The sequence below is a fragment of the Stegodyphus dumicola genome, chromosome 9 (assembly GCF_044657685.1).
Source record: "Stegodyphus dumicola isolate Sdum_Otavi_A_Nest chromosome 9, ASM4465768v1".
NCBI lineage: Eukaryota > Metazoa > Arthropoda > Arachnida > Araneae > Eresidae > Stegodyphus > Stegodyphus dumicola.
Window position 1 is genome coordinate 81,829,913 of NC_140776.1, and position 15,013 is coordinate 81,844,925.

General features: G+C 33.4%; 1 protein-coding gene and 1 long non-coding RNA gene across 4 annotated transcripts in view; one reads left to right on the top strand and one right to left on the bottom strand.

Annotated features, from left to right (window-relative positions):
* The window catches only part of LOC118203724 (RNA-binding protein 24-like), a 278,308-nt gene that overhangs the window by 107,632 nt on the left and 155,663 nt on the right, over nt 1–15,013 (bottom strand). The gene's annotated exons all lie outside the window — the stretch shown is intronic.
* LOC146995394 (uncharacterized) overlaps nt 1–15,013 on the top strand; it is a 174,147-nt gene that overhangs the window by 24,262 nt on the left and 134,872 nt on the right. The window contains exon 2 of one of the 2 annotated variants that reach the window (XR_015043014.1): nt 1,638–2,023. The exons of the other annotated variant lie outside the window; for it this stretch is intronic. This is a non-coding gene — a long non-coding RNA (uncharacterized LOC146995394). Of the gene's footprint in view, nt 1–1,637; nt 2,024–15,013 lie in introns of those variants that run through there. 2 annotated transcript variants of the gene reach the window in all.

The following is a 15,013-nucleotide window of genomic DNA, read 5'->3' on the forward strand; positions in this document are numbered from 1 at the left end:
AAATCTTATTACAGAAATATTTATTTTAGAGATATTGCAAATTTTTATTTAATTTGACAATCTTTTTAATGTTATAAAGATAGTTCACTTATATTTAAAATAATATAATTTTTTTAAAAAAGCTTAAGTAATTCTAATTTAATAAATTTTTGGCCTTTACAGCAATCTTATCCAAATCCATTATCATCTCTCCTTTCCAGTTATATCATATTATACGAATAGAATATTTTGATCGGGTTGTGTTAAAGATGATCGCATATAAATTCATTTCAAAATAAAAAAAGAGCTTTTTATGCCATGAAATGTGAAAGTGATACTTAAATACAAAATGAACACAAACCTGCAATTACATGATTGCAGATTTCATTTTCGACTCAGTTATTAGTTTTAGAATGCGGATTAGCTTCTGACAGTATCTCACCAGTTAAAAACAATTACGCGCTTAAAATACAAATATCCTCCAACTTATACATTTTTTAAACCAAGTGAATATTCATCATATAAGTGTTAAAAATTGAATTTCTTCGGTCCAGATAGACATCACTCGATCTGCTTACATTCCAAAATTTTTCATCACATTCATCACGCTTGAACATTTTATCTGAGCAGAACTTTTAAGGCGGAGGGGGAGATGCTGCAAGCGGACCATATTATAAAGATACCTCCATGAAGATTAAATCCCAGAAGGTGGTGTTACAAACATGAAAAAGAAAGTTATTCAACGCAACACGCAGCTCCTAAAAATATGCCATTAATTCATTGAATGATTCATCTTAAAAGATTCTATGCTTTTAGAAAAATAAAATTCTTGTCTTTTTTAGTTACTGCCCTCATAAAATTTTTGACTTAATCTAGTCAGATGAGAAGAAGAGGTAAGTACGCTTATTGAAGATGATTCAGAAACGTTTACAACATCATTAATTCTTGGATTCTATCGCTCTTTCCGATGCGAATTTTTTAACATAATACTTGTTCATATTACCATCTCTCTCACATAAAGAGCAATAGTATTTTATGTATCGAAATTGTACTTAAAGCTTTTACTTACAATTATTTACAGATGTGTCATGAGTGTTTCTCGTAACTGTTCTTGCGCAAAAGATTCCTCATTTTCAACGGCCCACGAGCGAATGAGCCGTAAAGTCGCTGAGTACTGGTAGTTCGGTCAGAGGTTCGAATCACGCGAGTGGGTTGGCTGCATGGGCGTTTTTGTGGTTTTCCTACGTGTAACATGTATACGAGCCAGTTTCCCTTAGAAAGTCCTCTACGAAGGAAAGCATCCTTTTTCTTAAGGAGAGAGCCCTCAAGGTTTTGCGGTAATCACATAAACTAACCCCATTTTCAAGAACCTTTCGAGGCTCAGAATAAAATAAATGTACTGACTGCATGCCTGTTATGAAACAGGCAGCTATTAAATACTTCTTCAGGTGATTTCATGGACAGTCTCTATTCTTCAGGACTGGATTGCTGCACCATAACTTTAAACAAAGAATCATCATCATAGCACTAACTCAAAATCATTTTTTCTAGGAAATAAGTATTCTAAAATTAATCTTTACAGCTTCTGATAAAAACTGCTTAATCTTCTGTATTTCCTAAATTATTTTATTCCATTAAACCTGACATCATTATTTCAGCTTTACTTCCTAACGAACATCTAGAGCCATTACGTTTTTTTGAAGCAAGAGACGTGACAAATGTGAAATGCCTTCGCTCGAATACGCTTCCAGTTACCCTATGAAGGCATGGGAAAAGGAAGGAGAAAATACCTTATAAACCAAAATCAAACCCAAGTCAAACTGATTCGATACAATGTTATATCAGGATTCAGGGGGAGTCCTCTCTGGCCTAGAACTACAGTTTTAATAATAAATCTTTATTATAGAAACTGACAATTCAATGGAGAAATTATAATTTCATACTTAAAATCTGACTTACAAAATGCCTAAAAATCACTAAATATCTTTTGTAACAAAAGCACTGCTATAATGAGTTATTGCGAATAAAAATTTTAGTATAATTATTGTCTTGTTAACTGCAAATACTTGTATAGTTCATTGATTATTAGTAAACATTGTTTTTACTGTCTGAGAAATTTTAATTATTCATAATTCTTAAAATTAAACCTCATAAATAAGTGCAAAGATTTTACAGTGCAATTTAAAGGAGGTCAAACGGGTATATTCAGGAAGAAGAATTTATAAAGCCGGAAAATGTCAAAGCATACCAGAAGTAGTTATCTGGCAAATTGGGAGCTTTTCTTACATATCATGAACTCTTGCCTTAAGTTTAACTATTTTCCTGAGTCACGGAAAGTCGCGCTTGTAGTGCTGTTTCCCCCCCAAAAGGAAACAATAAATCAGATCCCAGTGCACGCCTTCTTTCTTTTACATGATGCAAAGTTTTAAATAAACTACTAGCACAAAAACGCACATAATAGCACAAAGACCCAACATAATCTCTTGAATAATAAACTATTACACTAGCAATTTGGATTTACGCCGAATAAAGAAATAGTGGATGCATTGAACAATCTTACAACCATCATCAAAAGTAATTATACTCGAAATTGGCACATTTGCAAAATTTCTTTTGATGTGATGTCTGGCTTTAATAATCTTTGGTGGCCGAGTATACTCGCCGCCCTCCAAGATCTAAATTGTGCAGTACACATCTCTATGATTTACTGAAGAATTATCTTCATAATAGAAAAGTCATCTACAAAAGAGATGGCGTCAGTGTTTTCAAAAATTACTACAAAGGCGCACTTCAAAGATCTAATTTAAGTTCAATTTTGTGGAACATTCTTGCTAATACTGAATTAAAATTAGACTTAGGAAATGATATCACTCTTCAAGCATATCCCGATGATTTCATCGTCATTTTTGGCGGTAAAAATCGTACAGACTTAGAAAGAAAAGCAAAGAAAGCATTAGAGAATATAGATAAATGGAGTGATAAATATGAACTTAGTTTTAATAGCACTAAAACAAAAATAACATTTCTTACGGGTTCTGTTACCAGGTTTTGACTGGTAAAACATCCACCAAGATTACGATGGAAGAATGCCCCTAACCGAAATAATGATACATAAAAATATCTGGGGTTCGTTCTCGATAAAAAATTAAACTAGATTCCGCACCTCTCGAAAGTGAGAGATCGAACACACGCAACTGTAAACTATTTAAATCGTCTTTATGACGCATAAATGGGAATTAAGAGGTAAAATATGGAAAGAACTATATTTAACAGCAATTGAAAGATTAATATTATACGGTTGCTCTGTATGGTGGCGTTATAGTGGCACGGCAAGAACAACAAATAAATTGCTACCAATTCAACGAATAGTATTACTGTATATAACTAAAGCGTTTTGTATTACACCAATAACTTCTCTTTACATTCTTGTTGGAGCAGTTCCGTTAGATATTAAAGCGAAACAGGAATCCAGATTTATGTTATTCCGTCTCTTTCGCTTTCAAGAGGACTGCATTGTGGATGAATTAAATATTCCAAGTTCTGGTGAAGTGTTTCAAGTGGTGGAGTTTAGAAGTCCCGTAACGGAGCAAACGCCCAGCTCAATTCACACCAATCATTTGGCATATGAATGTTCCCGAAAGGAAGGGAATAGAAATTTTCCCGAATCTAAGATAGAGTTGAAGCTGCATTTATAGTTTACGAAGATAAACAAGTTGATTTAGACTAAATGATTCAAGTACGGTTTTCTAAGCCGAAGCAATAGCTTTGAAGAAAGCCGTTTTACATGCTTTTCTCAGAAGTAATGAGTCACAACATGCGAGCATTTATACGGATACCCAAAGTGTTTTAAAGGCATTAATTTATCTCTACTTCATCTCTACTTATTCAAACTCTTCAAGAAACAATAAATAATTTATTTATCTCTACTTATCAAAACACATCTCTACTTATTCAAACTCTCTACTTATTCAACACATCTCTACTTATTCAAACTCTTAAAGAAACAATAAATATGGAAATGAATATTCGCCAATTAACCTAAACTGGATACGGGGACATACAGGTGTAACAGGACAATGAAGCTGCTGATACAGCAGTTAAGGATTGCCACATTAAAAGATATGATTGATATCCATCTTCATATTTCAAGACTTGCAATCAAGAATAAAATTTCTACGCAAGTTGTAATAAAACGGCAAAGAAGATGGGTCGAGGCAAATACAGGAAGATTAACTCATGAATATTTCCGACAAGTAACCCTAAAAACAATAAGAACAAATTTCAATTTTTAAAAAAATCCATTAGTACAATTAGTAGCAAACATGGGAAGTTTCCATCTTAATTCCAGCGATTCTTAAGAACAAATGTAAGATGTGGATGTGAAACACCAGCACATCTAACATATGCTGAATAATATATATGGCAAAGTCCATTATTTTGAGTTTATTAGCGAAAAACATTTACCAGGATTTGCAACAAAAATTCCTCCGAAAGATTTATTCTACAATACAAAGTGTGTGTCTGCACTTCAACAAATTATGAAATATATTATTAAAAACGAAGCCATAGTGATTATAAATAATTAATCATATTTCAAGAGTGAATTAGAAAGTATTTAATGGCGAGTAAAGATTATAGCATGCCCTGTCTACATTTGTAAAGAGCAAGGTAACAACAGAAAATTATATCAAGTTTTCTTTCCATCTGTATATACTGTATATGTTTTCCTTCCTTACTATATTATTTTATTACTTTATACGTTTAAAAATGTACTAGTGGGTCCCGTTGACGAGGATATTCAAATTTCCAGTCGAGCGCGATTAATAAATGTTTATGCTCTTAACCTTATAGCTGCATATGCTGAGCGGATGTCTGATCAACTGCCTGAGCAATATCTGCAGAGGATTTGAAATTATCTCTCTGCAATATTCTTTATTGAACGGGGCAGGAGTTCTAAATATAGCTAGATAAGTACCAGAAGATTTCAGACACATATATAAATTTGTTCATAATTTTTAAAAGATAAAATCAAAAGTGAAAACAAGTGAAGACAATTATTGTTCCATTAAAAAACTGTAAAACGAAATAAAAACATATTCTCTATATTAGACATTCAAGAAAAGAAATTTATTTGAAACAATGTCCAAGAACAAATCATTTTATTAGTAGTTTTTTAAAAATCTGGTAATAAAGTGATTGCTTGTTGATAAAAAATCAGCTTAAATGATTTTTCCAAAATAAGGTGCCGTGTTTCATAGTTAAGAAGATGCATTTCTACAAAACGTAAACTCTGTCTTTAACATTAAATTTAATTATTTTGAAAGCATTAGGCTTATTGATTCTGAAACCTATAATATTGCTAGGCCAATGATAAGTGAAGCAAATTAAAGAAAGAACTCTTAATAGATCGCAGGTCGGCAGGTAAAACTTACGATAATGCCGAAGAAATTTTAAAACCAATTATGTATATTACGAGGTGCATGCAAGGCTTCTTCTCTCAAAATTGGCTTAAATGCAAAGACACGGAAACTAAAATCATTTTCGAAACGTTTAAGGTGACAAGCCTGTGATAACTACTGATTCTAAGAATGAATTGCACCAGATTTTCTTTTGTTTCTTATTACTTTTTACGATGAAGAGCATAAATGTTTAATTTGTACTGAATTATTTTAAACTCTTCTGCTTTATAAAGTTTGTAGTATATTCATACCAGTGAAAACATTTTGATAAAGTAATCATTTTCCTTATATTAGCTATAATCTCTGAATCCCGTATTAAAAGAAGTATGAAAGTATCGAAAAGGAATAATTGTTTTTTTATACCTCCACTAAAATACTAGGCATTCTTGATAAAAATTTTACTTTTTATTTTAAATTGGTTTGTTATTTAATGCAATATTTTGTTTTCTGGTTATCATTTTAGATTTGTGAAAAATTATGATTAGTCAAAACATCCTAGTACACGTTTGCTTTGTTTATTTAAGTAACGTATGAAAAGAAGTGATACTGATAAATTTTGTTATTCATTGCTGAAAATGATTATTTTGCTCATTATTTAATTGCTGATGTTTCGAGTTTGAAACCTTTACTGCAGTTACGCAGGAACGAACTTTATTGTTTATACAGCAGGAAGTAAAATGTATATGCACACGCAAAATAGTATTGAACAACGGCTATCTATGAAATGCTTTTTGTCCAAATATACTGTAGCTCTTTCTAGTCACCAGTGTAACATAGGCCAGACATTTTCACTGAGACATCTCTTAATATTTACGACTATTATTAGACCCTGGAAACCTGGTCTAGAGTTGCTAAAATTTCTTATGATTATTTCCTCCTGAGAGCTATTTTAAATGTTCTACACAATTAAATGTTTTTAAAGCTGTAGGATGTCTCCTGCATCTCCTCTTTTCATCTGTCCATTTTATTTTATTCACAGTTAACGCTTTAAAAAAGCAAAAATTCGACAAATAAAAATCAAACAAATTAGTATAAGAACTTCTCTTGTTTATTTCCACTAGAGAAACGTTACCTTAAATTTTAATCCACATTATATCTTGGTCAAATTAAAGATGCAGTCCAGAAATTTAAAACTATGAGCTTACAAACCAATCATTAAAAATTGCTGTTACTAATTTGATATGGTGAGCGTTTCTTACTAGAAAAGAATATACTAGATCTCATAAATCATCTCATTTCTTTCTTTACGTTTGTACAGAAATCTTAATGGTCATATTCCTTCTATGAATCTGATTTCATCATTTTCTTTATAAATTCACTTAAGCTGCTTGTATCTAAGATTTGTATCGTATTTGTGTATATTACCACTACATTTTAACTTAATTTTACTAACCAAAACAGTTTGCAAAATTATGTGCAGTTTTGTAAGATCATATTGTGGTTACTCAAATTATTATTTAAGATGCATAAATAATTACTATATTAACGGACTTTTATACAAATTGTATGGATTTATATTTATTTTTAACCAATTAAGTTTAATTTTACGCTTTCCTTTAAGCCTTCACTTCCCTAATTGTGAATGCCAGAATATTTAAATTTGGTAGCGCGCGTGAAGTAATCCAAATTCTACTTTGAGGAGAAAAGGTTTAAATACCGAGTTCTAGAGGGGAAAGTTAGAGAGTGTGGGCAAACGCTGTATCTTTGTAGCGTGAGCTTCTGTTTGTGCTTTTATTGCTGGTTAAAGTGGCGTAAGAGCTATTACTTTGATGCCACTGGATTTCGACGCGGTTTTAGGTAACAGGATTACCTGAGTCATGTAGAGCAATTCTACTGCTTGTTAAAATCTTCGAATTTTTAGTTCTTGTTATTTGAGTTACCGCCTGAGTGAGGCCTAGTTTGTTAGCTTTACGTCGACGCATTGTGAATCTTAAAGAGCTTTAATAAAGGGTTCTTTTTACCCTTCTCCTGTGTGGTTCCTAGATGTATGTCAGCTGTCACATCAGAATATAAACAAGTAGATATTACAAAGTAGCCAACATTAATTTAAAGGAACATTTATGGCTCTTTATACATAAATCGACTTTTGATTGATTATTTCATCTTTTGGCTGGGAATGACTGCTTGAATGCCCATATTTTTAAAATTCGACTTGACTCTTCAGTCTGTACTCTTTGTAACTCTGGACAGTCCATGGATGAGGAACATACTGACGAATGCACTACACTATTTAATTTTATTGCTCTTAAGTATTGGGAAGTAAGATCAAGACTGATGTCTAAGTAACCAAATGTCGGGCATTTGTATAAATAAATAAACATAAATCATTAATTTGCAAGCATTTGGAAGTATTAATTTGATTAAGCGTTTTGTATGTAAGAATATGCACTTCTAGCAATACTTGTATTGTTGCACGTTAATGAATTTACTATTTTCGAATCCTGAAATATAGCTCGAAATTTTACACGAGAGGGACTAAAGGAACAGCGAACAAAAAAGTGCTTTATCTTAATTCTGAGTAAAGTTCAATGAAAGGTAGTTGGTCAGTAGAATAAGATCAACGTTATCATGTAATCCAATGGGACTCACTTTCGCTCCCCAGAAATATGCAAGTTTTTGCACCCGTACTTTCGGCACGTGTGGAAAGGAGAGTACGAGCGCGCTTCAGATTATAATTTGAAAGACTGTACCAGTAGTTCGGTGAAATGTACGCTTGTGGAAAGTGAAACATGTCGTATAGAAGGCATTTGGGAGACTGTGAGAAATGGCATGTTACTGGGAGAACTGAAAAAGCCAGCAATAAATACAGGTCTGTAAAGACCGAAAAGTATTCAACAGCATCACATTAAGAATCTGGAAATGGTTTAAAAGACAACGCAGACAACTAAGTTAAGGTCGAAAACGTGCCACAATGGATTCTTAAGCCCATTATTTGGTAACAACTGCTAAAGGAAATAGGCAACTGACGTCAGCCCAGATTGGATGTTCGTTGCAGTAACAGGAACTCTACGACTATCCAAGCTATCCGACGCGAGTAAATGCATAAAAGAGAGCTGTACGCAAAGAAACCTGTAGTTTGTTTCGCTGTATGCAAACACTGAATGGAGTACCACGAACTAGAGCACTATGGTTATGTTCGTGGTACTGGAGTTTGTGTTACTGGTATGAACTACAGTTCCATGACTGGAATACCAAGAACTGGAGGAGAGTTCTCTCTCTCTCTCTCTCTGATGTGAGTCACTTTTTTGTTTGATGAATAATTCCAGACGTGTTACAATCTGGAGGGAGCAAAACACACGCAATAAACCTGAAAACATGTGTAAAAGGTCTCGGTACTAAGGTGGTGAGATCGTCGTATAGGTAGCCATTATTATGAATGGCAGCAATTAATAACACACCTTTACTAGAATAATTATGAATAGTGAAGTACACAGAGATGAGATTCTTGATCTATAAGGCAAGCTGTTTAGGGGTGCAGTCGATAATAATTCCCTCCCAACCGGCGATAATGCTCATCTTTTTCAATCTCTAAGTGACCAATTAGCTCGAGGACGAAGGTGTGCAGTGGTTGGTGCGATACGCTTATTTTCCTGATTTAAATCCAATACAACATGTGTAGGATACACTAAAACATCGATGTGCATCACTGGTTTCTCCATCTAGTACTCTGTACGAGTTCAAAGGCGTTATTCATCGTGAATACACTTTATTACTCCAGGAAATCTCGGACGTCCAACCACCTTTTTATTTTTTCCTATGTAGCTCTAAAATTTAACACCATAGTTTTCTTACCCCACTTAACATGAAATTACCTACGTTTTTATTTAAATTTACTTCTTGCAGAAATAGGTAATTCTACATTTTAAGGATATGTCAGATATGATAAAATAAAAATCTTACCGTGTTCTTAGCGGCAAATCCATGTTCTTACCAAAGGTTCATGTTCTTAGCTGCAAAATCAACTTAATTTATATGAGATTTTATAGTTGTTCCTTTAATTTTTCCCACCAGTATATTATGAAATAAATGTGCTACATAAAATAGAGTTATTTCGATGCTGAGGGCTTTATAAAATTTAACACACTCCTCTGACAACTGAACTAATAACTATTAAACAAGAAAGAAGAAATAAAGAATACTTGACTCCATTCGGGATTTTACTGTGCCAAAGCATAAAATAGAAAAAACTCTATGCATATAAACGTACAATAGCTTCATTGTCTATTATAATTTAACCCCAGTTTTGAAAATAGGTGTGGCGTATTAAAGATATATTATAAATCATTATATTTTTTTGATACGTATTATTGAATTGAAACTAATTCTGATACATATAGAGAGTAATGTTTTGTTTTATCAGTATACTTTCTGAATTACTGTCAGTTTTACAATTTCATAGGAAACATAACTACAAAAATAAATGTATAAAATAAAATAAGGTGCCGGCTAACTTTGAGTTTGTGTAAGTCGGGTAAGCTACTGTACACACTAAAATTAATGATGATGAAAATATTTTCCTTCTCGGAGTCTGAGTTCATTATAGTAATACTTATTACAGTAATTATAATTATGTGCTATTATAATAATACATTAAGGTAATTGTAGTAATAAATACTTAAATAATCTGAATGCAGCAGAAATTAGTTTCGAGGAAAGTTAATTTTCTAATTGCACACAGCTTCTTTGTTGTAACATGAATAATATTGCAAAAATTAAACCCTCCTCTAACAAAATTTAAGCATTCCTCACTGGGGCGGGAAGAAAAAATATTTAGATGAACGAAAACATTATACATCCGTGTGATTATTGTTGTAGTTCAAAAACCAGTTTTACATATTTCATTCACCAAAATAGGTGAGTAAAACGGAAAACAAAATGGCTAAAACTATAAGAGATAGTACACAAAATGCAAATATACAGGATTCTATAGGTATATAAATTAATCGTTTATAAGGTATTTCTCCCGCCTTCTTAGCATGCCTTAAGGTAGTGGTCAGCACACTTGGCGCGTATTCCAGAGGCCCGTGGTTCGAGTCCCGGCGAAGGCGTTGCTCATTTTTCATCTCTCCTGCTTCTAAAATAACCTAATAACTCTACACGTTTTTCTAAGATTATTTTTAAATTTTAAACTTCAGTTTGTATCTTTGTCAGTTCAGAAACAAACCATTTTATGTATTTGCTTCGTTCGTTGCATCAATCTCCTAATGACGATGCAGCGAAAGATGTAAATAGTTTTCATGTTGTTTTTGGCATATTTTGCCCCCTCTCCATCGATGTCACAAGTATTATCTGAGAGTCATATGAAATGGATTAATCTCGAAATGACAGTGCAGAAATAGGCATTACTATTTTTGAACAAAGAGGGGATATACTCAAATTAAAATTCAGCATTAATTGTCTATTGCAAATATAAATCTTACACATACACACATACATAGATATAATCTATATAAAAAACCAGAGGACCCTCGCTCATACCGATCAGTTTGGATTTAAACCCAAAAGCTCAACTACCCACGCAATAGATATAGCAATCTCTGAAATACAAGCAAACAAAAGCAATCAAATGCATTCGGCTCTCCTATGTCTTGACTTGCAAAACGCATTCGACTCTCTTTGGTGGCGTGGCCAGCTGTCAAGCAGGCCCCCAGAATGCCCAAGAAACCTGCAAATTATGATTACAGACTATCTCAAGACCAGACAAAGCGTAGTAATTTACGACAGTACCATAATCGCCAGAAAACAAACTACAGGGTGTCCCCAAGGGTCGTGTATGAGCGCGGACCTCTGGAGCATCACCTTTAATAATATTATCGATCGTCAGTGACCAAATCGCACAAGGATTGTTGCCTTCATTATCCAAGGATCTACACGAAGACAGCTGGAGGAAAATTACAACACCACCCTTAATATATTCAACAACTCATTATCATATAAAAAAACTCTATGTATCACACATAAAATCCCACGCACTCATAACACACAAGTCTAGAACAATCACCAGGAACCCCACGCTGCATACTGGAAACAATAAAATAAAATGTGTGCAGACCATCAAGTGCGTAGGATTCACCATTGACCAGAAATTCAGTTGAATACCACATCTCCAGGACAAAAAGCTAACCACCGCCAAAATTGAAAAAACATTAAGAGCGATGAAAGGATGTCCTGGATCCTTAATCATTACATTATGAAAATTCTATTAAACACAGTAGTCAATAAAATAATCACCTATGGAGCTGTTATCTGGGCCTTTCCTTGACAGCGAGAAAAATTCGGACTCTTAATTCAAAGACCATTCTTGATCAATATTACCCGATCATTCTGAACAACCTCCACCAACGCACTGCAAACAATAGCCATGGTGACCCCACTACCAATTCAAAAGAAATCGACGCACTCTCCACAATGATCCTACAACTCAAGAAAATTACCACGTACAACAACGTCATTTTCAATCCACACGACTATAAAGAAAAGACACCGAAATATAACAGATCTGGGTCTTCACAATCTGTATTGCAACCTCGATAAGCTATCTCCATCGACTAAGCTTACTGCATACACGGATGGCTCAAAAATCGAAAATAAGGTAGGAAGCGCTGTGACCATAAAAACAAAAACAGACCTCCACTCCGAATGGAAAGGTTACCTTCGGCCGCAAAACAGCGCATATCAAGCAGAGCTCATAGCCGTACTAAGCAGCATTATGCAACTTAGAGACTTAAAAACAGATATCCTCCACGTAATCATCGACAGTAAGTTTCCAATACATGCCATCAAAAAACAGCGCACAAATTCTCCAATAGCCCGGCAAATTCAAGACATCAGAAACACAAATAATAAGAAATTTGTCCTGTCATGAACCAGAGGGCACAACGCTTGTGAAGGCAATGAAAGGGCCGATTTTCTAGCAAACACAGGCAGCACTAGAACAAACAGGATCTCAAATTCATATCACATGGTACTAAATCAGCATTAAAGTACAAACTAAAACAAATGGCGAATGAAAAGTAGCAACGATAATGGGAACAAGGAGCACAAATACTACGTACATTTGAACTGCTACCCAAGGCTGATGAAAATACAACAGTACGAAACTACTTCCTCACCCAGTGCATATCAGGTCACGGTCCCTTCCCCAAGTACTTTTATGATCGTTTAGTCTCCTCAACATTTAGTTAAGAAATAAAAGTGAGGATCTCTATACTGTGAATGAACTTATAAACTGCGCACCGTGTAACAGAAAACCAAACAAAGAACGAGTATTTATAGCTGTAAATAACTTATTGTATTTATTCATGCAGTTGCAAAGTATCCGTGTAAAGTATACCTCATGTCAATATTGTCTGTAATGTAAATTATGCACCATTAATATGTAACTAGTATGAATGCTGCAATGTAAACAAATGCCTGAGCATGGCGTTAGTGTGCCCCGTGAGCGTGCATTTCCATAGATGGTTAGTGCAGTGGGGAAGATACCACTTTTGCCCATGGCGATGTTTTGATGCCCCGTGCACTTGTTTCTGTCTGTCTGTAAGATCGTATCGGGGAATTTCCTTCGCCTGTTTGAAGCTTTCTAATTTTAAACCAACCAATTTATTTCTTAACTTTTCGCATTTTTAAAGAATTTCATTCTAATGGGCGAAGGAGACAAAACGCGATCATTCCTTAAATATTGAGGATCATATGGAGAAAGACTAATTCCCCTTACACAGTCAGCCTCCTTCTAGGTTTTCAGCAATAATTAAATTTCTTTTTATACATATTAATTACTTTTTTCAAAGTTTTTTAATATAATTCCATTACAATTTAAAATTTCTGCTAAATATATTTCTCATAGCTTTATCTCAATATTTTAAAGTATTAGCTTTTAATAAGTTTTATTTTACAACAGATTTTGCTCTTCATTTTCTACAGGAAAATTATAAATTTATATTAGTAATTAAATTTACATACAGTGAAATACGTTTAACGTGAAAACACTTAAGACGAAATATCGGTTAACACGAAATAACACAACGGTCCCGACAAACTGCTATGTATTTTCATGAATGTTTTTCTTTTAACACGAAACTAAAATCGCTTAACACGAAAAGATTTCCCTTTTGGGAATCAACAAAATACAGAAAAACACCAACCGCGCACACGAGATTTAAGAGGGGTATGAAATGAAAGAGAAGTGGTTTCGCATGTTTCATAGACAGGAGGCTAACTTGGCACATAACTTGGCGTATAATACATAATTTGGATTTGAAATACCCTCGAAATAGTCTGTGACACTAGCCAATTTTGTGTATCTAAGCTACTTTCACCATCCACCCTTACAAACGCCACACAAAAACATCTCATCTCTCATCAGTTGACTTTGAAATTCGGTGACGAGTACACTACAGTTAGAACTACTAGAGATACTTATATAGGAGCCTTAATCGCAAAGTGTGTAAAAATCAGTGAGTTTGGTTCGCGCCAAAAGAAATGGAGAAGGAGGATATTGAAACTGAGCCGACACTTAATAACATAGTTTGAGGAAGTTTTCTGTATTATTAAACTGTCCTACTGTATCATCGGAAGAATTCGCTGCGGTAGATGGATGATACAGCCACATATCAGATAATGTGTACAGCCACAATTATGGCAGACAAAGACAATTTGGAGTTTATTCAAAGCTAAAAAAATATCATTCATACATATTCCGACCACGAAAATGAAATGAATAATGCAGCTCCGCACATTCCAATGAAATGAATGACAAAATGGACAACATCGAACATTTTGATGTTAAGAAAGACAAAGCGAAGAGAAATATCAGCTTATTTCCTAAAAACTCAATAAATATTTTGGTTTTAAAAAAACTTGAAAATTTTGTATTAAATTAAGTTTTTGTGGATGATTTTGTTTCACTGATTTTTATTAAATACTATATGCATATGTACATATCTATGTAAATAAAATGTACTCTAATAAACTAATTTTGTTTATTTTTATTTTTATTTTATTTATTTATTTTGCAACATCCTTTAACACGAAAAAATATTTCAGTCACCTCAGTTTCGTGTTAAACGATTTTCACTGTTATATATATATATATAAGATCGCTGCAATGTTTCTACCTACTACTATTATATATATATATATATATAAAATTTATTTCCTAAACAGTATTGATTAATTGATTATATTATCTTCTAAGTTTAATTAAAGTAGAATTATTTTAAAAGTGTGAATCCATATTGGTAAGTTATATTTTGAAAGCAAAATGTTAATAATGTTTTAACGGGGACTGGAGTTAAATCATCACGAAGAATAAAATTTCAATTGTAAAAAGAAAAATTAAAACATGTAATCATTGTCATTGATCGGAAATTAGTTGACTTTTCAAGGGGAACAAACCAACTCCCGTTCAATGAACAATAATTGATAAAAATACGTAAATACGAAAGTGTTTCGTCTTTACTCGAGTTATAAGTTAAAGCCATAGCGGCAATTCTAGTCAGGCCAAATATTTCCGCGAATAGAAGGAATTATGAACCAATGCTGATACTCAAAGAACTTATTCTTATGAAGCATTTTAG